General features: G+C 44.9%; 1 pseudogene; it reads right to left on the bottom strand.

The window, feature by feature from the left end:
• Nucleotides 1-481: 481 nt before the first annotated feature.
• Nucleotides 482-1,714, bottom strand: LOC136503472 (desmethyl-deoxy-podophyllotoxin synthase-like; annotated as a pseudogene).
• Between the last annotated feature and the right edge of the window lie 24,106 nt (nucleotides 1,715-25,820).

The raw sequence follows: 25,820 nt of genomic DNA, 5'->3' as shown, positions 1-25,820 counted from the left end.
GTTTTCCATTCCAGGGACGAATCTAGGATAAATGTTAGGGTGGGGGGCTTCTTCAACTTCTAGATAGCTTTAGCCTCTCCTCAAGATGCATCTATGACAAAAATTTCTAGGGGGGGCTCCATGGGTCGGGCGGCGGTAGGGGGGCTAGATCCCTGCCCGCCCCACCGCTGGATCCGTCCCTGATTCCATTACATAATTGGATAGATAGGCTTGGAGCCCGATCGCTCCGCCATGCGATGTGCTCCACGGTCTCCTCCATTTTTGGATCAGGCGTGGGCATGCGCAGCGCGACGTCATGACGTGGCAGCACACAACGGCGGTCATGGCATGGAACGAGCATGGCATCGTTCACCTGCGATTCTACGCCAACTTAAACAACTACCAAAAGCGTAAACATATTCGACAGGATTACATACAAGCTCAAGCTCGAGCAACTTATTCATTTTTTTTTTGTGAATAGAGCATCTTATTCAAATTAACATTAACTCGGCAGTTTGACACACGGAGTAGCAGACAAGAGGTCTGCTTTGCTCCTAGCAGTCATCCCCATGGTCTCGGTCATGTCCATCTCACCGGGAACGACGCCCTCCGGGAGACTCCAGTCAAAGTAGAAGAGCAAGCTGGCGAGACCGAGCTCTATGTTCGCCATCCCGAATGCCATCCCAGGGCAGATCCTCCTCCCGGCGCCAAACGGGATGAATTCGAAGTCGTTGCCCTTGAAATCTCTCGTGTCACTGAGAAACCTCTCAGGATGGAACGCGTCCGGCTCCTCCCAGCAATCCGGGCTCCTAGCGATGGCCCAGGCGTTCACGAGCACCATGGCTCCCTTGGACACGTCGTAGCCCAATATCCGGCACTGTTCCGTGCATTCCCTTGGCACGAGCAATGGCCCCGGGACATGCAGTCGTAGGGTCTCCTTGATGACCAGCTGCAGATAGGATAGCTCGCCTAGCCGATCTTCGGTTACCTTCGTTTGGCCCATGAACACTCCCCTAACCTCAGCTTGTGCCTTGGCCATGATGCCTGGCCGGATTCCTCATCAGCTCAGCCATCGCCCACTGCAGCGTTGTTGTTGCTGTTTCGATGCCCAGGCGGTCCTTGGTCACCGTCTTCATGGCGAAGCTCAGTGGCCTCGTCGAAAAGATGGCGTCGTGGGTCTTCATCACCTCTTTCGCGGCGTCCGGCGTGGATGCTACGACCACCGGGACCTCGCCGAACTTAAGGAACATGAGAGGGCCGTGGCGGAGGGACAGGTCCCGCAGAGCGCGGTGCACAAGGGAGCCGCGGAGATGGTGGATGCTGCTGATGACGGAGATGGCGGTGCGCCAGTGTTCGCCGTACGGAGCCCGGACGATGCCCAGGCGGTCCTTGGTCACCGTCTTCATGGCGAAGCTCAGTGGCCTCGTCCAAAAGATGGCGTCGTGGGTCTTCATCACCTCTTTTGCGGCGTCCGGCGTGGATGCTACGACCACCGGGACCTCACCGAACTTAAGGAACACGCTGAGAGGGCCGTGGCGGAGGGACAGGTCCCGCAGAGCGCGGTGCACAAGGGAGCCGGGATGCTGCCGATGACGGGGAGCTGCCATGGGCCTGGAGGGAGCTGGAGTCCACGGCGGCTACCAGATCCCGGGGGAGCTTTCTTGCACAACGACCTGAGAAGGAAGTACACAAGTGGAAGAAGAGCTACAAGACAGTAGTACACACCGTGGTCCATATATGATTGCCAAACTTGGTGATTTGGCTACACTACTGTGTGCCTCTGTTTTGGCCTGAGAAGTATTAAGTATACAAGTGGCAGAACTACAAGACGCATTTGCTCATTATTTTGGCTTTGGCTACGCTACCGGGTGCCTCTATTTTGGCCTGGGAAATATACAAGTGGAAGATTCCCCATGGCAGTTGGCTGATGTTGCGGACAACAATTGCTAAGTAAGACAATGTATGTCTGACAGCGACTGCTCTACTGCACTTGCTGCTCATTACGGCTCTCAAGCATTTTCTCTATTCTTAAAGTATTGATGGGCATTGTACTGAATGATGTAGGAGATCATACACAGTGTCATCAAACGATCTTTACGCACGCCATCTCATTTTTTCATGTACTTGCTGGCTTCTCTTGCTCATAGACAAAGCGCAACCTGGAAGATAGTAACAGCTAGCTAGGTGTAGCATGAGCATATGGAACTGACCCCCTCTTGATTTTAGCTCACGCTCCGCCACTGCCTATATATGGGCCGGTTTGGATCCAACCAGCTAAGGTTTAGCTAGCTACAATTTTAAAGCTAAACTTTAGCCAGCTAAAATTTCTTCTAGCAAAACTTTAGCTGGGGTGTTTGAGTCCTCCAGCTAATAGATTTAGCTAAACTTTAACTAGGTTTAGCTAGGTTGAAGTAGCTAAAATCAGCTAAACTTTAGCTGATCTTTTAGTTAGGCCGTTTGGATTCCTAACAGCTAAATTTAGCCGGTTAAAATTTAGTTGGTGGATCAAACAAACCATATATAAAGAAGTCAAATCTCAATCCTTCATGCATCCACTTGAAAACTTAGGCTGCGTTCGGCTGGCTGGCCGGCTGGGGCTGGGCTGGCCAGCGCAGTCACACTTTCACTATTCACGCAAACAGTGTTTCCAGACAGAACATTATTTTTCTCTCACAATAATCAGCCGGAACACTATTTTTGCTTATTTTTCAGTCCTGCCGAACAAGCTATTAATCTCTCGATGCAACTACCCCTTACCATATTGAGACGCAAAGAAAATTTTAGTTACTATCAAATATACTCGTGCGCTGCAACAGGAGAAAACAAAAAGCTATCGAGTATTTATGGAAAACGAGAATAGGAATGCTTAGAAAATAAGGTATCAAAAATATTCATGAAAAATAAGAACGGGAGTGCTATATAGCTATTTTTGTTTTATCCTTCTATAAAATTTTAAAACTACAATTTGTTTTTACGATGATAATGACATCAATAATATATAATATAAAAAGTTAATATTGATAATATTTGAGGATCCGTAAAATCCTATAATTATGTTTTTTATTTAAATTGAAAAGGAATTAGTTGTTGATATGTCAAGTATAGGTGTGTTAGATGGTGATGATGAAGGGACATCTCTCCCTATTATCCACATGGCAACACTCATCATGGATTGTACTGGTGCATGCGGAGACGTATTTATTTAGAATGAACCAGACAAAAAATGGCTAATTCTTTTAGTTTACAGTTTAATTAATTGGACCATTAACTAAACCATGTTCTAGTAAGATAAGTAACAATGTGGTGGTGAAAATCTCTATTCTATAAAAGGCTTAGAGTTCAATGGTCTTTAATCATTGCTTTTATGATTTGTTGTTTTAGTATTTATTGGAAACAAAAAAGAAATAAGAACTCTATTCACGATGCAGGGAAGCAAAAGAAAAAGGAAAAAAAATTGTCCCACACGGACTAACGGGAAGAGGGAAAAAATCAAAATTCCCAGAAGTCCGCACGAGCAAAAGAAAAGGACAAAAAACGCATAAAAATTATCCATCTATATAATAAAAGATACATAACTCATTAATTTGTATTTCAATTAGCCACTTACTATTATGATAACCTTTTGATTTATTACTCATAAGTTTGGCACGGATCCAGGTCTGGCTTCTTGTGTCTCCTTGTAAGGAGCCGTGCCCAGGAGCTAGAGCCATTTTTGTGAGCCATAGCTGGAAAAAAATAGCTTCTTCCAACCCCCACCTCATAAATTTGACACAAATTATTACAAAACGACTTCATCAGATAAGGTACTCCAAAAGAAGAGTCAGATCAAAACCGTTGGTGTCATGGACCATGGGTACCCTTACTGCCTAAAAAAAAGAGCCCAACATGGACAGAGTCGGCCGGGCTTGTCGAAGGAGAAGCACAACCCAAACGAGGTATGTCAACGACTTGGAAAGCAAACCATCGGTCACAAAGCCTTGGAAGCCAAGATGTTTGTTTTGATTTGCTAAGAACATATTAGATTATTCTTGTAATAAACTATGAAACCCTATTAGTAACCGTGTAGGACCATCTGCAACCCTACCCCCGTCACTATATAAAAAGGGGTATGGAGCCCTCCGAGCTTGCAAGATAAGAGATCAATTCTCCACTAGATATAGAGTGTACCTTGTATTTGAACCAGTATACATATGTTTCCCATGTGTGACCCCTTTGATTCCCCTACTCACAAAACATCGATCTACAATGTGGAAGGAAAAACCTACACTACTAATGAAAAGGGTCATCCCGGCACCATTATCACTGCTGTTTATTTTGTAACGGGCGGTGAAACTGTTTTGTAACCTACATTGTTCGAGGGTCGACAAGACGCAGTCGACACTTCAACTGACAATAAAAAAGTATTTTCACTAGTGCCTCTGCCTACGATCTGGCGGTGATCTCTAGGGTATGTTTCGCTGCCGGACCATACACCGAACCGGTGGTGATAGGAGGTTTCTCCACCGGCTGAGATGCTCCTAGGTCTCAATTTCATTGCTCAAATTCTTGTATCTCTTGATTTGTACTGATTATTATGTTCTCCGTGAGACAGATTCCTTCATCTGTAAACAGGGACATACGAGACTGAGCACACACACATGTTATTTGGTTGGCACACACGTTACTTTGTCAGATCTAGGTTTTTGAGACAGATCCCGCGCTGTTAACGTACGGAATCAATTAATTATTTTTCAGTGCAGTTCTGATACATAAATTTTTACAGATAGTTTTTAAAAGAGACAGTGCAATTTAGATCTAAACTTAATGAGCAGTTGCAAATACGACAAAAATAGAGAACAATCGGATATTGGCAAACGGCCATGTAGGAATCTATGCTGCCACGTCTCAATCACGTTGAAATGTAAGTAACACTGCCTGAACCGATACCTATTGAAATTAAAGTAGCATTGCAAAGATACATACATAATAATCAAGTTTATGTAATATCCTTTTGTCAAAAAAAAGTTTATGTAATATCCTTTAGCTTCTATCATTACCACACACAGGCTTAGGCCATAGGATTATATTCGGCCGGCCGCTAGAAATCGACTTTTAGAGGCAGGTCGAATTCTAGCCGTCTATAAAAAAATATTTTTTAGAATTTTAAAATTAGATAAAAAAATAGCAAATATGAAGAATCACAAGTCACGTGAATTTTTGCGCGGGTGCTGCCTTAATTGGAGGATCAAATTCACAACCTTAGGTTTCATTGCTTCAATAACACAAAGTCTCTTATGACTAAGTGGCTGATACATTCCTTTTGTATTCACGGTAGTGAATATTATAATAGATATTTGAGACGATAAATGAATTCGAATGATAAAAGTTTGAACTAAAAAGATTCAGATCTCATATAGTTCTACAACTTTGGTCTAGGACTTTTCTCCAACCGATCTCATTTGAAAAAAATAAAAATAAATGAATTTTTTTGTGCATTAAATGAATTCAACTGAAAAGGTCATCAACTACAAAGTGCATTACCTCAGAGTAGCACTCCACTGCCGGGTCAATACCCCCTATCATGGCTAGAAATTGAGCCAACGATGGGCAAGTGGTAGTGATAAAAAACATCAATGCCAGTTCTATTCCTAAACCGACATTGATAGTTTTAAAAACACTGTCAGATTAAGATTAGAACCAGCAGTGTCATTTTGATCAACTCTGCCTGCTCGCTTTGTAACTGTTAGAGATATCCTTATGATCACTATTGGCTTAGACATGTGACGATATTCTAACATAGGTGTATGTTAAGCCTCGGGATCAAAGGTTTCTGACCGAGAGACCCTGCGACGGCCCCTCCAGGATCGCCCGGGGGCTTTGGGGCTATACCCATCGGGTACGCTCGCGCGTACCCTCAGGCCAAGGAATCTGGCCAAGGCCAAGCATGCCCGCCGCCACTGCTCGGGGCTCGGGAGCTCGACCGAGCCTTAGGCTCCCGATCGACGGAAGCTTGAACCTGGTCCTTGGCTCCCTCCTGGCCTTTGATGCTAGCTAGGGACTGGGTATGAGAAGGTGCGCCCAGAGCACCGAGGCGCGCGGGCACCCCGGCGCTGCCCTGCTGGCGCGGCTCTATCAACTACTCCTCCGACAGGGTCACGCACGGGGCGTGACGTAAGAAGACAAACTCCTTCGCTGGCTACAGGGGCTCGAGGGCTCCTAGGCCCGCCCGTTAGCCCATCGAGCCGGCCTCCTTTGCCACCAAGAAGCCTCCAACAGGTGCACCTAGGGGAGGCCAGTCTAAGCCAACAGAGCCTGACACTCAGTATGTTAGAATAGAGCAGCCAGACGACGCCCAGAGCTTCTTCGGCTCAACGACATCGCCACGGTCCATATAGCGCCACTGCAAGACCCTCCTGAACTCCGACACATGTAGACCATAGAGACAACCCCCCAAACTGCCATGTATCCTACCAACCTCGATACATAAGGGGGAGGTTAGATCCTAAGAGGGGGAGGTCGGATCCTAAGAGGGGGGAGGACAATTCGCGCAGATCATTTGAGTCCTCACGGTTCCATTAGAGCTCTACACCGAGAGCAGATCAATCTAGAGAGGGGCCCTGAGAGCTCCTCCACCGCACCCGTTGTCTTCCTCCTCTTTGGCGAGGGGGAAGGCCCCACCAGCGGCGAGGCGTCCTAGGATCAGCATCGAGCAATCCCCTACCAAATCTATCTCATTCTCCCTTACACTCTATTGTGACCCCCAGATTTTAGATGCTCCTGAGTATAAGGATCATCAGCTGCTAGACGTAGGGTGTTGGCAGTCCTTAACGACCAAATCCGACTGCCAAATAAGTCACAAAAAGAGGATAAAATAGCAATTTTAATCACATATGCATTTACTATTAATCAAGTTCCACATGTATTTGGAGAACATTATTTTGCAGGTCACAAACACAAATACATGGAATAAATCTGTCGACACAGAATTTCGTCCCATGCCGAGGACACACGCAGTAAGCCGGAAGGGTTCGCTCGATGGAGCAGATCCGCCTAGCTTCAGCGCAGGGGTGGTTGATCCTGCACAATCCTCCCGAGGCGTGCCAGTCAATTTGACCCTGCAATTGACAAGGAGAGAAAGTTTATCAGTAATTAAGAGAGGAACTTGCCGGTGTTGCCAGACAGTCCCGAATGTACGGCTATGAGAGCCGATATGAAAGGAAATCGGTTAAATAGCCGATTCCAGTATATTCATGAGAATAAGTCAGTTAGAGCTCATGGGGTCGTGTGAAGAGAATCGGTTATCATTCAGGATAAACATTATTTAAATGAATATTAATCAATGGCAATAAGATATCAATGATGATCGGTCCATACTGAGCCAATGATTACGAGTAACCGAACTCCTTTTTATATAAAAAAACAATTCAACATCACTTAATCATTTAATAAAGATAAATCTAATGAACATGTTAGATCTCATCTAACATGGGTACGTGAATTCATGTCAATGTTTATTAGATTTATCTTTATTAAATGATTAAGTGATGCTGAATTATTTCTTTATAAGAAGGAGTTTGGTTACTCGTAATCATTAGCTTAGTATGGACCGATCATCATTGATATCTTATTTCCATTGATTAATATTTGTTTAAATGATGTTTATCCTGAATGATAACCGATTCTCTTCATATGACTCTATGAACTCTAATTGACTTATTCTCATGAACATACTGGAATCCGCTATTTAGCCGATTTCCTCTCATATCGGCTCTCACAGTCGTACATTCAGAACTGTGTGGCAACACCGGCAAGTTCCGCCCTTAATTACTGATGAACTTTCTCTTCTTGTCAATTGCAGGGTCAAATTGACTGGCATGCCTCGGGAGGATTGCGCAGGATCGACCACCCCTGTGCTGAAGCTAGGCGGATCTACTCCATCGAGCGGACCCTTTCGGCTTGCTACATGTGTCCTCGGCACAGGAAAATTCTGTGTCGACACATGTTTCTGGCACGCTCAGTGGGACACCACAATCGTCATGGCAGTTCACAACAACGACAGCATCCTTATGGTACATTATGAAGACCTGCCTGATGAAGATAAGGATACCATCAACAAAGCTACGGAAGAATTTCAGAAGAAGTGTTTGTTGTCCTACACCAAAACACGTGACAACACAATTATTCAGAAATTTCCACTACCAAGAGTTCTGCTACATGGGCAGACAGATACAGTCGGAGCTGAAGAAAGGCATTTCTTCACGGAAGCCATAGACAAGTCTGTTCGTGATGCTCTATCAAGCCGCAATGAAGCTTTCGCTGACGTGTTTCACAACGCCATGAAAGAGGCGATTCATGGAATTCCAGTTGGTCAGGTTGGATCGACTTGTTATAATATTCTAGATCCGTTAACCCAAGGGACTAATCAAGTCGGTACCAGTCATCAAGAAGCAGCACCAACTGGTAATGGTGGTGTCCAGACACTTCAAGGTTCATCTGAACAAACTCCGGGTACTGCTATAAATCAGATACAATATAGTCCTGGACCGTCAGTACAGCATGCGCAGCAGCCGGTGGGGCAAAGTCAAAACCAGATGATCAATTTTGGCACATCAGGCCACATACCATCGTTGGCTCAGAAGATAGCACCATCCATTCAGAGGGTCCGTAGAGATATAGATCCTTATGTCTATAATTAGAGACTTCAAGCAGCAAGCCAGCAAAGGACCCAACAGATTGAGATTCCACAAGGCTATCATTATGGCATGGATTATAACACCCTCCACATGATACCAAATCCAGGATATCAAGGCATGCGGGATTTCAATCCATAGATGGGTCAGCAAGTACCGAGAAATCCAAATCCACAAGCTAACGAGTTGATGTTCAAGGTGACCGAGATGATGAAGAATCAGTTCGGTTTGAAGCCAAAAGGAATGACTTTTTCGTACAAATGCCCATATCCGGAATGGTATGATTTGGTCGCTCCTCCTGCAAATTACGGGCTCCCAGAGTTCGCCAAGTTCACTAGTCAAGACGGTACAAGCAAAATAGAACATGTTAGTCGATATCTTACATAATTGGGCGAAGCATCAGTTGAGGATGCCCATCGAGTTCATTTCTTCTCCTTGTCCCTGTCAGGGCCGGCCTTCACTTGGTTCTCGTCATTACCAATCAACTCCATTGCCAATTGGGCCGACCTAGAGAAGAAATTTCATACATATTTTTATACTAGGACTGGAGAGAAGAAAATAACTGATTTGACAACCATGAGACAGAGGACTAATGAATCAGGCACTGAGTTTCTTCAGAGATTCTGAGAGACTAAGAATCTGTGTTTCTCATTGAGCTTGGCCAATGATCAACTGGTTGCTTTAGCCGTCCAAGGAATGCAACCAATGTGAAAAGAAAAGCTGCTAGGACAAGAGTTTGACAACTTGGGACAATTGGCTCAACGGGTAGCAGCGCTCAATAGCTAATTCCAGAGTATGCGCTGAGATACCTGATTCCAGAAGAACACCATAGTAGCTGAAGCTTAGGATCCATATTCAGTTGATGATGGCTATGAAGACGAAGAAGAAGAGGTTGCTGCAGCTAAATGGAATTGGGGTAAGAAGACAGTGATGGTGCCAAATCCTCGGGGAAGAGGAGTTGAGGAGAGTTATGACTTTGATGTTACCAAATCGGACAAGCTCTTCGATTTCTTGCTTGAGAAGGGGCAGATCAAGTTGCCTGATGGTCATGTCATGTTGCCCCCTGATCAGTTGAGGAACAAGAAGTTCTGTAAATTCCATAATGCTACTTCTCATTCCACTAATGAATACAGAATCTTCAGGCAACATATACAGAGAGCTATTCAGCAAGGGAGGCTCAAATTTGATACACCTCGAAAGATGAAAGTCGATAATAATCCTTTCCTAGGAGATCAGAACATGATTGATGCTGGGTTGTTCAAAGGAAAAACCAAGGTCCTAACATCAACCAAATCGAGAGAAGCTGGGACAGTCGATCCCGAAATGCAAATATCGGCTGATGAGTACAGAGAGATTAGAAGACGTCGTGCCAAACAAAAAAGCCGATACGAGCAGAGGAGGACATCGAAAGCAGAGACATCAAAGCCGTGGGTCACATCTCGGATTCTGTTGAATAAATGGCAGCGGTAGAAGGAAAAGGATTATCAACGTTGGTTAAAAGATCAAGCATACCAGCATCAATTAGAAGAAGAGAGGTATGAAAGGGAACAAGCTAAAATACATTGGAATTGTCCCTTCTTTAGACATTGCTGGAATGAAGGTTTGAAGTTGCCTACCAGACATGACTGTCCAGAATGTAGCAATCAATATCGGGAGTATAGGCAATCTCGAACCAACCGCCGGTCTATCCATGCTCAAGATGCATATCATCATAACAACATGGACCGGCGCTTAAAAAATGAAAGTGTTCATGATCGGTTGGGAAAAAGAGTCATTGGACAGGACTTGGTTGATCATGAAGAGGAAGGCACTGAAAAAAGATACACGTGGCAGGAAGGCCAGTGGTGCCCAGGAGATTTGACGAGAAGCCAAAAGAGGAGGGTGCAGCGCCTAAGGAACAGAGAGATGGAACAGGCTTAGGCACTCGGTAAAACTCAAGTATGGCATACCAAGCAGATAACTGATAAGAGGTAGCCATCGGCTAATATCCAAATGGCTTTTCTGTTATCATCAGAATTCAGAGCTCCAGTATATCAGGAAGTTTATTCAGACTACGATGAGTCAGAGTATGAAGAGATGGTTGCCAAGTTAACAGTTGTGCAGCAAGCAATATTTGATAAGCCAGTCAAGCATCGGCACTTAAAGGCTTTATATATGAAAGGTTTTGTTGATGGGAAACCGATGAACAAGATGTTGGTGGATGGAGGTGCTTCTGTCAATCTTATGCCATACACCACTTTCTGTAAGCTTGGCAAGGGACTAGGAGATTTGCTTGAGACCGACATGATGCTTAGAGACTTTGGAGGAAATACATCCAAGACCCAGGGGGCAATAAACGTCGAACTGACAATCAGGAGTAAAACTCTACTCACCACGTTCTTTGTCATTGATGGGAAAGGATCATACAGTTTACTCCTCGGTCATGATTGGATTCATGCGAATTGCTGCATACCATCGACCATGCATCAGTGTTTGATTCAATGGCATGGAGATGATGTCGAACTGGTTCGTGCTGATGAGTCCGTAAGCATCGCAACAGCCGATCCAATCTTTTGGGAACTAGAAGATTTCAAATGTTTCTCTGGCAAGACATGGGAATGAGGCTTTATTAAAATCAGCAATAAAAGCCAATAGCCGATGTAGGCAATCAGCTCTGAGAGTTTGTTTTAGTGGAAAAGTGATAGCTTCACATCGGCCGTTGGATCAAAGGAAAGTCTTGGAGATGGGTTTAGGCCGACGTATGTGAATGCTGAGTTAAAGTGTAAGTGCGATTCAGAGTTAATGAATTTCTTAAGAGAAGTTCTGTTTTGCTTAATAGGACGCTTGACCTAGGTTAATTACTCGTCTGACCTTTGATATTGGAAGTTCTACGGAACATTATCCTAGCGTCTGATCAACATCTGATAGCCGATTCGTTATCGGCTCTAATAGCCGGTACCAGGAGGGTATCGCCTCTAGTTCAAAAAATAAACATCTTCAAAGACATTAATAGCCGATACGATATATATCGCCTATAGAGCAAGAACAAAAAGAGCGAGAAGCATTCATGGTCATACATGAAGGCATTACATTGAAACATAGTCATAAAAGAATAGGAGTCTTCATTCATTGATTTATCTTAAATACAAACTAATCGAAGACCTTGTTCACCATATCCTGAGTGGATGTGATGTCTACTACGGCCTCCGCTGCCATGGTGAATTCTTCAAGCAGGTCCTTGTGCTCCTCAGGCCGTCGCCCATTGGGAAACCTGTTTCCATGGCGTGAAGCTTGTACCTAGTTCGGACTTGTGCCGCGGTCAGCGCCACCGCCGCACCATGACGAATGCCATGGAGGGCGATCTCTCGAACGTGGACCGGGACGTCCTGGAGACGAGCGTCGATGGAGGAACCCTGGGCATTGATAGCGTCTATGGCTGTGTTCATCGCTAGTTGGAGAGATTCCAACTGTGCTGTCAGGGCTGATAATCACAAGAACAAGAAGACGGTCAAGATGAAGATAATAGAAGTCAGAGTAAGAAGCCTTCATGGGATTCATCTTACCCACCACCATGGCATCAGATTCGGCCAGCTACGCTCAGACGGCGCTGGCCTCCTCCTTAGCTGCATGAAGGGCGGCCTGGGAAACCCCGAGGTGAATCTCCAGTTGGCTGTTCTCCCAAGTCGCCTCGGAGTAACGGTTTTAAGCCATCCTCCACTCGTGAAGATAGCGTCGGGCATCATCACTGTTGTAGGAATTGGAAGAATCCGACGACGAGGCTAGCACAGAAGATGCGACATGAGAGGGCCCACCGGCCATGGGAAGAGGGCGGAGACTGTCATTCACAATAAACCTATAGGCGGATCAGAACTGTTCATCATCATGAACAAGAAATGTCAATCTCACCTCATGCGCCGGAGGCGCTGATTCATTGGCATATTCTCTTCTAGGATTTCCTCCGCCGTGCGCTTGCCTCGGTTATCTTCACCGGCCATGAAGAATGATTAGATCTAACCGCTACAGGGTTTCGGTAGGCAGAGAAGAGCAAAGGAACAGTTGCGGATGGAGATGTGTTCGAGGCGAAAGACATCGACTGGTATTTGAAGACATGAAGCGAAGGGACAGATGCCTCGGGACGCGCAAAAGGCAACCTCAATTAATAGGAGGCGAAGCGCCACTTCGCTAATGCCAATGGAAATACAACATTGAGCAACTGAAAGATAGGAAATCAAAGGGTTCTCTTAATGAAAGCCGTGTTTTCAGACTTAGTTAAACCAAGGGCCTAGATTGGCTATATCGAATTGGCTCTTTAGCCGAAGAAGGAGGCATGAGTAAACAACAAAGAATATGACCGGTTCTACACAAGATCCGTGATGACATGCAGATCTCAAGTCTAGGGCACCATGGGTCGCTCTCGGCATTTCTAGTCAAATGACATCAGCTCCCACAAGCTATTGACTTCTCCAGCTGATCTAGAAATGCTCTCAAAGACACACTTATGATGACCAAAAAGCGAGACAGCCGGTATGGTCGCATAATCAGGGGAAACCTTATCAGCTTAGGCATTGCACGCCTGGTACATTTTGGAGACGCTGGGAGGAGAAGGATTTAGCAGATCAATAGGGAATATTTGAAGGAATATTACCCTAATGTTTGGATTAATACTCAACGACCAATTTGCTCAACTGACAGCTCTAATGGCCGATACCAGAAAGGTATCGCTGCTGGTGCGAAAATAGATTCAGAAGAGTAAAAGCTGGTATAATGTGTATCATCCATGGGGGAAAAGCAAGCATAAACAAAAGTAATGCGCATGGTGCCAAGATAGGAAAATTATCTGCTAAATATCACCTATTACAGACTACGGGCCGAGGAAAACCTTGCCTACTATGTCATCGGCCAAGGTATTAAAAGCTACAGAATTGGCAGCACTCATGAATTCCTCCACCAAGCGCTCCTGCTCCCCAGGGTATGCTGCGTCTAGAAAACCATGGGGAAGAAGCTGAAGACTTTGGCCTGAGCGGGCTTGGGCAGCAGCCAACGCCATGGCAGCGCCATGACAAACGCCATGGAGAGCAACCTCTCTAACACGATTCGGGATGTCTTGCAAACGAACCATCGGAACGGTGCCCCTAGCATTGACAAATCCCACCGCATGATCCACAGCTGATCGAAGGCTCTATAGTTGGGCAGATAGATCTAAAAGATTCAAAGGGGAGGTGACCAGAGTCTTGGAGACAAAATTGAAAAGAAAGCAGAGGTCACGACAAGTATCTCACCTACAATTCTAGCCTCGGCCTTGGCCAACCTATCCTCCACCGAATCGATCGTAGGAGGTGATCGATATCGAACCATGGCCAGGGCCGATTCTGCGAGGGATAAACACTCAGTGAGACTCTGGCCCTATCGATCAATGGAGGCAAGCAGACTGTCATTATCAATCCACCTCATCTGACGGCAAGGGGGCTGGCGGCAAGCCATCGATGAGGAAGGCCCTGAAGGCCGAACGGAGTCGGCCCTGTTCCCTGAGGCAGCAGAGGCATCACGAGATATACCCTACTGACGACGAAGGCGCTGACGCGATGATGCAGACCCGATGAAGACCTTCTCAGGAAACCTCTTGCGGTTCTCCATGATCTCTGACCTACGGAAAAACAGGAACTATGCTAAGGGTGCAGAAGGTTTGAGACAAAGTGAGTTATCCTTAGATTAACTACCGAGGCCCGTTTATATAGCCCAGGAAGGTGAGGAGATAGATTTCGCCTAGGGTGTGAGGTTGGAATCAGAAACAGAAGCGGAATGGCACTCCAGAAATTCAGGAGACGGATAACGAGGAGATAACAGATTCAGACTTATTGCTTCCTCAAATTATAGAAGATCTGAAAAAGATTCAGAGATTTTACTAGAGGTCAGCCTATCTAGTTTATTTTGGATTGAAGGGAGTCCGGGCCCCAACAAGGCCAAAGTCTATCGCGAGGCGTTGACGTTGGCCCATTGCTAACATTATGCCCAAGGAGAGAGGAAATCGCCTGCCTAAACATAAATTCAACCAATTTTTCGATAAATCAAAAAACTATGGGGAAGAAGCCTGTGGCTTTCCTAGTGGGCATTCAGTGGAGCAAACAAGGGAAGGTATCCACACATTTTAGCCCTTGCAAAACACTAGGATAGCTTTGCGAGCATGGAGAGAAGACTCAGGTGATATCACAAGAATTCTCCTAACTGCAATAGCTGATCCTCTTGCTCGACAGGACGCTAGAATGAGCGACACAATCACCCTATGCATAAGAATTCTCCTAATCACTCAAGATCTACATAGCAAAAGGATAAACCATAGAGGATCCAGCGGGATCGGAAACACCCAAGGAGGTAGATAAAGGTAGAACATGGCTGAATCATTGAGTTTGCTCTCACCAAGGTCAGATAGCCATTTTTATAGCCAGCTTGGAAGGATGAATCCAAAATGCCCGTGAAGCAATAATGCTCTGAAAAAGTTTTGAAGCATGGGCTCATGAGTTGATATGGACGGTGAAAAATAGTAGACCCTAGATCAAGATTCCTTACCCATGACTACGGGCCTATCAGGAGCACGAACATGGTAATTTTGGAAAAAAATTCCTTTTGTCCCAAATTTGGGGGGCATGTGTTTACACCAAAATTTGTAAGGAGAGTCACAGGGACCCAGAAGCTCCCAGGATCGTATCATCAAGGGATCGGTTGTGGGCGGATCAGAAACAGCTAATTCAGATGCAAAATCTAGGAATCGGCTTTCTTCGGACAGCGCCAGCAGATAACGATGGAGGCTACGCTCGACGCTAGGACAAAAATGTGTTAGACTCTACAAAAAGGGAAAGATTAGAGTCCAAGTTATCTTAAATTAGAAATATTTTCATTATGCCAAAGATTGTATTAAGTTGTGCTCGAGTAGGGTTCATTTTAGGCTCCGGGTATAAATACGAAACCCCGGCTATTGTAGAAAGGACAACCAATCAATCAAATACAAGTCAATTACTTTTTTTGGCTCCGGCCACCCCTTAGGAGTAGGAGTAGAGTAGATCTCGGCGAGTTCTTCGGCAAGTACAGCTGCATCGATCTGGTCGACCTCCACTGCTTTTTGTAAGTACCGTCATGGTTTATACCTCTGTTCGTATGGCTGCATCGATCCGGTCGACCCCTACTGCGGCTCTGGTATAAGCTAGTTATCGATTCTTGTCTAATTCAAGTATGGCCTGTGTGATTCTGCCTCAAACCCCACTACTTGAATTGGATCAAGGTCAAGTTATCGGCTCTATCTTAGAGTGGCAGTCTTTGATAGATTCATTAAGTTACCGATATTGCTTATTGCTTTCATTGTTTATTTAATTACAGCAATATCACTCTGCCCGATTGAGATTGATCTGGATCGGCCTTATATCTTGTTTAACTCATCGTTTGCTAATCTAGAACCAATCTAATCTGCATCTTAAGTGATGAGTTATGTTTTTATCGGTTGTTTTGCATCAATCTTAATCGTGCATAGCGTGCGGTTAAGGCATGCTCGATATTGAGTAGATCTATCGGTTAGCGAGAACCGTTTCATGGCCCATCATCACGGCCTATGGGATTCTGTCTCTCACCCCACTGTTGGCACTGTGGAGTGGGGATCGTTGGTTGATAGACCCATTCCTGAGAAGGCATGACCTTAACTGTGCGCTATGCCTATATCGGTTGTTTAGCCGATATCGAATGCTTTCACAAATAGTTCACATCACGAGATCGTTGAAGTAGGGATAAGTTGAAAGATGTGTTAGCCCCATGATCTTGTTATTGTATTATAGCCTGCATGATTCTACCTCATGCCCCACTGATATTAGTAATGAGTTAGGGTCGTCGAGTCTATTATTGTTTCTACGGCCTGCATGATTCTGCCTCATGCCCCAATAGTCATGGTGATAGATGAGATCTAACATGTTTATTAGATTTATCTTTATTAAACGATTAAGTGATGTTGAATTGTTTCTTTATAAGGAGTTTGGTTACTCGTAATCATTGGCTCAATATGGACCGATCATCATTGATATCTTATTTCCATTGATTAATATTTGTTTAAATGATGTTTATCCTGAATGATAACCGATTCTCTTCATACGACTCCATGAACTCTAACTGACTTATTCTCATGAACATACTGGAATCGGCTAATTAGCCGATTTCCTCTCATATCGGCTCTCATAGCCGTACATTCGGAACTGTCTGGCAACACCGGCAAGTTCCACCCTTAATTACTGATGAACTTTCTCTCATTGTCAATTGCAGGGTCAAATTGACTGGCATGCCTTGGGAGGATTGCGCAGGATCGACCACCCCTGCGCTGAAGCTAGACGGATCTGCTCCATCGAGCGGACCCTTCCGGCTTGTTGCGTGTGTCCTCGGCACGGGACAAAAATTCTGTGTCAACACTCACTATGACTAAAAATATCATTGGAAATTTCGGTAGAATCTCCCCTAAAAACTAGACATCTAGGACAAGTAAGTCCATGATCATGTATTATACAGAATTATAAACAATAAGAAAAGAAAAGAGGAAAAGCTCGACTTCAGATCAGGAGTAGAAGAATGTTCTATGATCAGAATAAAGTACAGGCTAAACTTCAAGAATATACAAGAGGTCGAAGTGACACCCTTAGAGGTGGGTGAACTAAGGGACTGATGGGAAACCTTCTAGAGGACAGAACATCCACAAAGATTCCATGAGAGAATGCAGAAGGCCAACAAGGGGACAAAGCCCGAAGTGTCGACCTCCACACCGAAAGTACCTAAGAAAACCAAGAAAGTATGGAAGGTGAAGCAACTAGCATTGTCTACGTCTACTTACACTGGATGATGGATCAACAAAAGATGTGATGGAGAAGAGTCACACTCACCGGACTTGAAAGAATTTTTGGATGGCTAGAGGGTGTGAATAGCCTAATTAATTTTTCTACAAGCTCACAAACACTAGGCAAAGGTGTTAGTACAAGAGATGACCCTTAAAGCCACTACTTCCCTAGCCTATGTAATACAACGCAAGCCTCCTACACAATTCTAGTTGCCAGAGCAAGGACTTCACACAAACAAGCAACTAGAGGCTCCACAAAACAACTAAGAGGTAGCACAAAGAACAACTAGGTTGCACTACTAAATAAGAGAACTAGCTACAATGACTATTAGAGATCTTGATCTACGAAGCAACAACACAAGCACAATGTATATGAATTGAAATAGCAAGTGTTAAAAAGCAAACCAACAGAGAAAGTGACGCGATGAAATTTTCCAAGGTTCGGTTGCTTCCTGGCAACGTATGTCCCTATTGAGGTGGATCCCAAGTTCACCGCTTCACTTAGAATGTCGGTAGAAAACTAGGGACCTCTCCAAACCACGATTGATTTCACTATAGTTGCTCTTAGTGAATCTCCCGCGGGGATGAGGACAAAGCCCATCACAATAGACAAAGACTAAAGACACCAACAACCACCAAGATTTTCTCCACGGTCCACCACAAGCACCAAGCCAGCTAGGTGATGGAAATCACCAAGAGTAACAAGAAATCCACACTCATAAAGATTACCTAGTGCCACCAAATGCAACCTCAAATGCACACACTGGGGTTTCTCCAACCTCTCACAAACTAAGCTTAGAGAGGGAGAAGAGAGGGAGGAGATGACTTGAAGCTCACAAGATCAACACGTAGTGCTCTCAATCTCTCACTTAGGGTTAGCACAAAGGTTGGGAGAGAGAGGAGCGAGGAGAGCTTTTTGCTTCAAATTTGGATCTCAACAACACAAAAAGGCATCTTGGTGATCTGAAAGTGTAACTACCATGTTCCCTCAAAAAATGTGTAACTACAAAATTACATGAAAAAGAATGTCAAACAGTGTAACCAGCAAGCTAATAAGTAACTGGAATAAGCTGTTCTCTGAATAAATAAATTCATGGGCAATGTATAGAGCCTTGCTCCAGGAAACAGAATTTAGACACACGCGAGACAACAGGAAACTGAAATTATTTAGTGCAATACAAGGGCAAACTTTGACTTGATTGTAGTTTTGACGAGAAATTTTTGTCAGTGGAGCGTCAACCACCATTCAGGGATAGATCAACAAAGATTATTACAGAAATAGTTTTCACCAATATATCTTTATTGTCGATTTTATTGGAACCGCTGATGATAACATATCACCGCCGGTTCGTAATAAATAAACCGGTGGTGAAAGTTATTTTCGCTGCTGGGTCAGGATAGTAACCGACGGTGAAAAATCGGTAGACTAACATGCGTGCGCCTCTTTACTGCTCAACAAACCAACATATGTTGTGCTTCTTGAGAGCGGATGACAAGTGGGTACGTGTGGCCACATGGCTCGATCCCTAGGATTGGCTACCACGTGGAGAGCACGGATCTTGGGGCCCACTCTACCAGCCCTGTTATCCTCTCTCCCTCCCTCACTCATGTCTCTCTCTCTCTCTCTTTCTCTCCTTTCCTCCTGCACTAGCAAGCGGTGACCCTGGTGGCTCGCTTCCACACCCAGTCTGTAGGCGACTCCTTCACGCACGGCATCCCTTCCCCTAGTTCCCTAGTGCATGGACCCCACCACATGTATGAGGTGAGCTCCTCATCCTATCTTTCTCTGTCCCCTCTCTTAACCCCCTCACCCTAGCTCTGTCCCTCTATTATATCTAGCGTGGTGGCAGTGGACCGAGCGTGGAGACAACGATGGATTCGGGTGAGGAGATGGTGATGCGGATTTAGCGGGTGACGGCGTAGGCAGTGGCTATTGCGGAGTGGATTAAGTGGCAGCAGTGGCGAGCAGGCTCAACTTGAGGGCAAGTAGTTTTTTTTTTGTTTTTTCTAATTTCCACCATCGGCTCTACAAGGAGCCCGCGATGATCTTCATTTTCACCGGCTGTGATGAAATTTTTTATCACCGCCGAAGCAAAAAAACGGTGGTGAAAAGGGTTTATACCCGGTGGTAATAAACTTTTTGTAGTAGTGGAAAAATAACATGAATGATTACAAATTGGCCATAAATTAAAGCTGAAACTAATGTATAGCATAAGAGTTATTTCTACACATCATTCATTGATCTCCTTACGTTCTTTTCAAAAACAAATTGATCTTATGACGTGAAACAATTGCCTGTGTCTAAAAATAGTTCTTTCTCTGTGAGTGTAACTGTGAGTTAATTATTACTGTTAATTCAAAGAGGAATATCTAATGCTTTGTGACATCCTAATCCAGTTTGAATAGGACAATGGTGATCCATATGTGTATTAATATGACAGGGTGTAAACTCACCTTGCGTGTTGTGAGTGAGTTCTATGTGAAGTGAGGATGATGCAAGTGTAAGCGGGCTGGTAAGAGTCCAGGGTCCACTTTATGTGTAAAAGTGTATTAAGCCATTTGGACTCTAGGGTCTCTTTGCAAGAGTTTCTAGTTTTAGAATTAGTTGTTTGGTAGGGTTCTATGATCTCATAGAAATATTCCAGATCTCAGCCGATTTTCTATTCAAATGCTTCTTTAGTGAATCAGAATCACTTTGTTGAACTATTTGGCTAGGTAGCTATAGTATCGGTTACAGGTATGTCATGTTTGACACGAATTCTATCGATGTTAGGAAGAAACGGAACTGAGCCTCTCATCCAAATGCACCCTTAGTTTCATGGTAGAGTCCACGTAAACCAGCAGAAATGTTTCTCCTATTTCATATTGCAGGGGAGAACACATGAAAACATAGTTTCTCACTTACGAACCTGAAACAGGAACATGGACCCTAGTTTTGATAAATAAATAAATAATGAATCGTTCCCCAATAACCAGTATATCCAACGGGCCATTACAGTGGAGATTTCAAAGCGAGAAATGGTACACCAATGCACAGCTGCGACTTTTTGATAGCTTATTTGATTTCGTTAGTCCACTTGTGGCTTGTGCTCTTGACTTGAGAACTCATCCAACATCCAGTAAGAACTCTCAAATCAAGAGACTTGTGCTCTACTTGAGAAGAGGATAGGATTTGCGAAACCAAAGCCTTGTTGGCTTCCTCAACAACGTGGAGGTAGGAAAGCCCTTAATGATGAGCTGAACCACGACATAAATCCTTCTTGTATTGTGCTCTACTTCTTTATCTTGGTATATTAGAGTTTGCTCCCGATATACTTGTGCCTTAGCTTCCAAGTTTGTTCGGGTGATGATATAGGACAATACCCTAGGAACATTAGTGATTTACTCGATCTAAGTTTTAATAGGTAGATTTTGAAGTATGCTTTGGAGCTGAAAGTAGAGCTACTCGATCTGATACGTGGCACCACCCCAGTTTTGCTCGGCACCGCTGCATCACGGCAGTGGCATGTAAAAGTGTGGCAGTGCAGCATAAAAGTGCAGCAGTGTCGTACCTGTTACTAACTGCCGTATTAAGTTTTATTTTAAACAGGCCTATTCAACTCTCCTCTAGACTTGACAGATCCTTTTCACTTATGTTATTTTCGAAAACAAATTGATCTCCTCATGACGTGAAGCAATTGCTTGTGTCTAACAATAATTCTCTCTTCGAGAGTTACACTGTGAGTTAATTATTACTGTTAATTCAAAGAGGAATATCTAATGCTTTGCGACATTCTAATCCAGTTTGAATTAGGCCCATGGTGATCTCCATGTGTGTATTAATAATTCAATATGACAGGGTGTAACCTCATGTGAAATGAGGATGATGCAAGTGTAAGCGGGTTGGTTAGAGTACGGGTCCACTTTATGTGTGAAAGTGTATTAAGCCATTTGGACTCCAGTGTCTCTTTGCAAGAGTTTCTAGTTTTGAGATGTGTTCGGTAGGGTTCTAGATTCTTATGCAAACGTTCCGGATATGGGCCGAGTTTTTGTAGAAATGCTTCTTTAGTCAATAAGAATCACTTTGTTGAACTATTTGGCTAGGTAGCTATAGTAACGTTTCTATGAACCCTAGTTTTGATGAATAATGAATCGTTTTCCAATAGCCAGTATACTACTATACTCAACGGGGCCTTACAGTGGAGATTTCAAAGCGAGAAATGGTACACCAATGCACAGCTGCGATTTTTTGATTGCTTATTTGAATTTCGTTAGTCCACTCAGAAGAACGAGAATTGGAATTTCAGCTCGCCCTGATTATGCTTGTATTTTGACCCTAAAGAAGAGAGATAAGTAGACAAGAACAAAATTTTCGAGACAGAGGAAGTCAAGGCTACAAAGTTCACGGTGCCGGATCAGTTGTAATGCATAATGAAGTCATCTAAATTGGTAAATTGTAATTGGTTTAGAAAATGAACTAATACAAGCCAAACTGGTCCTTCCCGTGTGGCGGCCTCCCCGTGTGGCGGCGGCCAGCGCCCCTCCCTCTTCCCCAGGTCGGCCACGCACGACATCGTCATTATGGGCTCCTCCTTCGTCCAGGTGCGGACGATTGCCGGTGTGTGTCTCCCACCGTCGCGGGCAAGTCCATGAACGGCTCTGCGCGGTGTGGCAGCGGCTGGCAACCCTAGCCGGTGCGCGCCTCCCACCCTCACGGGCGAGTCCGGGAATGGCTCTACATGATGTGGCGGCGGCCAGCGCTCTCCTCTATCCAGGCGCCAATGTTTGCTGGTGTGCGCCTCCCATCATTGCGGGTGAGTTCGGGAACGCCTCCGCATGGTGTGGCGCGGCCGGCGCCTCCTGCCAGTGCGCACCTCTCACCGTCGTGGGCGAGTTCGGGAATGGCTCCGCATGGTGTGGCGGTGGCTGGCGCCCCCTGCCAGTGCGCGCCTCGTCGCGGGCGAGTCCGGCAACAGCTCCGGGCGGTGTGGCGGCGGCCGGCACCCGCTGCTGGTGCGCGCTTCCCACCATCATGGGCATCCGAGAACGGCTCCGCACGGTGTGGCGGTGGCCGGCGCCCCTGCTGGTGCGCGCCTCCCACCGTCGCAGGTGCGTCCGAGAACAGCTCCGCGTGGTGTGGCTATGGCTAGCCCCCCTTCCGCTGTGCGTCTCCCACCACCACGTGCGAGTCCGGGTGTAAGGAAAATGGATCCTAGGCCCATTTACTTTGGATTTTGGTGTTTGATGACCAACACAACCAAATTGGACTAATGAATTTGCAAGTGATTGTTTTATAGTTCAATAGGGTGCAAGACATGACTTGAACGAAGGTGACATGATGATCCGATGATCAACACCTTAAGCAAGACCATAGAAGCACAAGAGAAGACCCAAGATATCAGGCAAAGTCCAAGCACAAAGATAGGAACCAAGCCGGATGCAAGATCGCGAAGAAATGAGCTCACAGAGGTGACCAGACGCAGTGACCGGACGCAGCCCTTATAGGGACCGGACGTGTTCGATCAGTTGCTCTGCTATAGAAGGCGATTGCAGCAGCGATAGGACGCTGAGTACTGAAAGTGACCGGACGCACCGATGACACTGTTCATCATCCCGGCAACAGATTTAGTACTAACCGGACGCTGGCGGCTAATCGACCAGACGTAGGAACTGCAGCGTCCGATCGAGTACAGAGAGGTTCCAGAGCGGTGAAATTGCGACCGGACGCGTCCGGTGGCATGTGACCAAACGCCATCAGCGTCCGATCAGTTGACGCGCGCTGTAACGGTCGGGACGACCGGACGCACCCGATTAGGATTACCTGAGTGTCCGATCAGAAGCAGAAAAGTGGGATTTCGTCCCCAACGACTACTTTCTCCATGGGGCTTATAAATAGACCCCCCAACCGGCCATTTGAAAAGTGTGGAGCTGAGTAAACATATCTAGGGTGTTGATACACCATTTTATTGATCACATGCATAGTGCTTAGTGATTGATTAGGTGATTAGCGTAGGTGCTTTGCGAAGTGCTTAGGTTGATTACACCACCACTTATGCGCTTGCTCTAGGTTTAGACCTAGTGTTTAGTGAGGTTTGCATACCTCTTACCACTCGGTGCTTGCGCGCACCATTGTTGTATATCGGAGGGGCCTATAGTCTTACGAGATCACACCAACCGCGTTTGTGGTGTGGCCGCCACCGTGTACGTGAGGGAACAAGGCCCGCGGTGTTTTGGCCAAAAGCTTGATAGTGAAGATGGTGGGGAGTGATCTGGGAGAGGCTTTGCCATGAGTGGCTTAACCGGAGACCAACTTGCACATGGGGAAGGCCTGGAGCTATCCACGGAGTTACTCGATCGGGAGCTTGGCCCTTGCGAGGGGCTCCAACAAGGACTAAGGGGAAGCTTGCGCGCTTCTCGATACCTCAGTAAAAATACTAGAGTCATCGATGGGAGTTTGCATATCTCTACCTTGCTCTTTAGCTTCCGCATTTACATTGTTTGTATTACTCCTTTTGCAGTAGAGATAGAAACACACTAGCTAAACCGTAGTTGCACATTGAGATAGTTTATCTTTTGCATAGGTTTTGCTAAGGGTAGAAAAAGAGGCAATAGTTTAGAGTCAGAATTTTAAGCTGCCTAATTCACCCACCTCTTAGGCATCATGGTCCCCTACAAGTGGTATCGGAGCCCGGTTGGCTCAATTTGGACCTTTGGCTTCACTGACGTTGAGCCGACGCTATTTAGAGTGGTTCGGATGGATGCCTCTAGGCCTCCGCACTTTGATGACACTAACTTCCCCTACTATAAAGCTAGAATGGCTTGTCATCTTGAGGTGGTTGATTTGGGTGTTTGGAGAGTCACTCGCGACAGGATAAAACCCATTAAAAATCACGATAAACCCACAAAGAGTGAAGAAAAGGAAATTCATTTCAATGCTAGAGCTAAAAATTGCTTGTTTGAATCTTTTAGCATGGATATGTTTAACCAAGTGTTTACTTTAAATATGGCACATGAAATTTGGTTAAAACTCCAAGAGCTCCATGACGGCACATCTAATGTCCGAGAGCAAAAACATTGTCTAGCTAAACAAAGTTATGATTCCTTTGAAATGAATGATGATGAGCTTGTTCGTGATATGTATTCTTGTTTGAATCTAATTATCAATGAGCTTCATTCAATAGGATTAACCAAGCTAGATGATGTGGACATCGTGAGGAAGATCATCTCCGTGCTACCACAAAATAAATATGCAAGCATCATCACCATCCTTCACAACATGAAGGACTTGAGCACCATGACCCCGACCATAGTCATTGGCAAGATAGTGGCATTTGAAATATCAAGCAAGATGGGTTAAGAAGAAGCCCCTTCATCAAACAAAGGCAAAGCTCTCGCATGTAGTGAGAAAAAGAAGATGAAGGGCAAAAAAGTTGAGACAAGCTTAAGCTCAAGCTCCTTAAGTGAAGATGAAGAAGATGATGATCATGATTCAAGTGATGATGATCAATCTTCCTCCTCCACCTCTGACCTTGATGAAGAATCAATCAAACTTATCAATAGGGTGGAGAAGATGATCTGAATACTCAATGTCAAGGGTGTGCCCATCCAAATTCAAGATTACATTTTCACCAGTCAAAGAAATGAGCAAAGAAAGAGAGGATGCTATGGATGCGGCGAGTTGGGGCACTTTGTGGAAGTTTCTCCAAACAAGTCCACACCCAAGACAAAGAAGAAGGCGTGCAAGGATAAAGCCCTCACATCAATAAGGTAATGGGATGATTCTTCAAGTGAAGAAGAATACCACCACAAGAGGCGCGAGCACAAGCACTCATCATCAAGCACTTCACATATGTGCCTTATGGCACAAGGTAACAAAGTGTCTATCCCTAGTGATAGTGACAATGATAGTGATAGTGATGACGAGCTACCTTCTTATGATGAAATTGTGCAACAAAATCTTAACTATGCTAAAGTTTGCACTAGTCAACAAAAGAAGCTTGAAAAATTAAAAGAAAAGCTAGATAGTTCACAAGAAGCATATAAAACTTTGCTTGAATAATATGAGACATTTGCTAATCTCAACATTGAACTATCTACTAAAATTGAGCAACTTGAGGCTAGTGCAACAACAAATGCATGCACAATCAATGATGAGCAACTTGTAAAGAAAAATGAAAAATTAAAAGAAAAGTTAGCTAGCTCACAAGATGCTTATAAAAGTTTGCTTGCTAAAATGGAAACCATGTGCAAACATTATGATGAGCTAACTAATAAAGTTGCTAATCTTGAAGCCATCGGTACAACCCCCACCAAGGCACCTAAAAATAAAAGTTCCATCTTTAATATGCCTAAAAAGG

The sequence above is a fragment of the Miscanthus floridulus genome, chromosome 14 (genome assembly GCF_019320115.1).
Source record: "Miscanthus floridulus cultivar M001 chromosome 14, ASM1932011v1, whole genome shotgun sequence".
NCBI classification, from domain to species: domain Eukaryota; kingdom Viridiplantae; phylum Streptophyta; class Magnoliopsida; order Poales; family Poaceae; genus Miscanthus; species Miscanthus floridulus.
The sequence above is the reverse complement of the archived record's forward strand: the minus strand, read 5'-3'. Positions and strand labels throughout refer to the sequence as shown.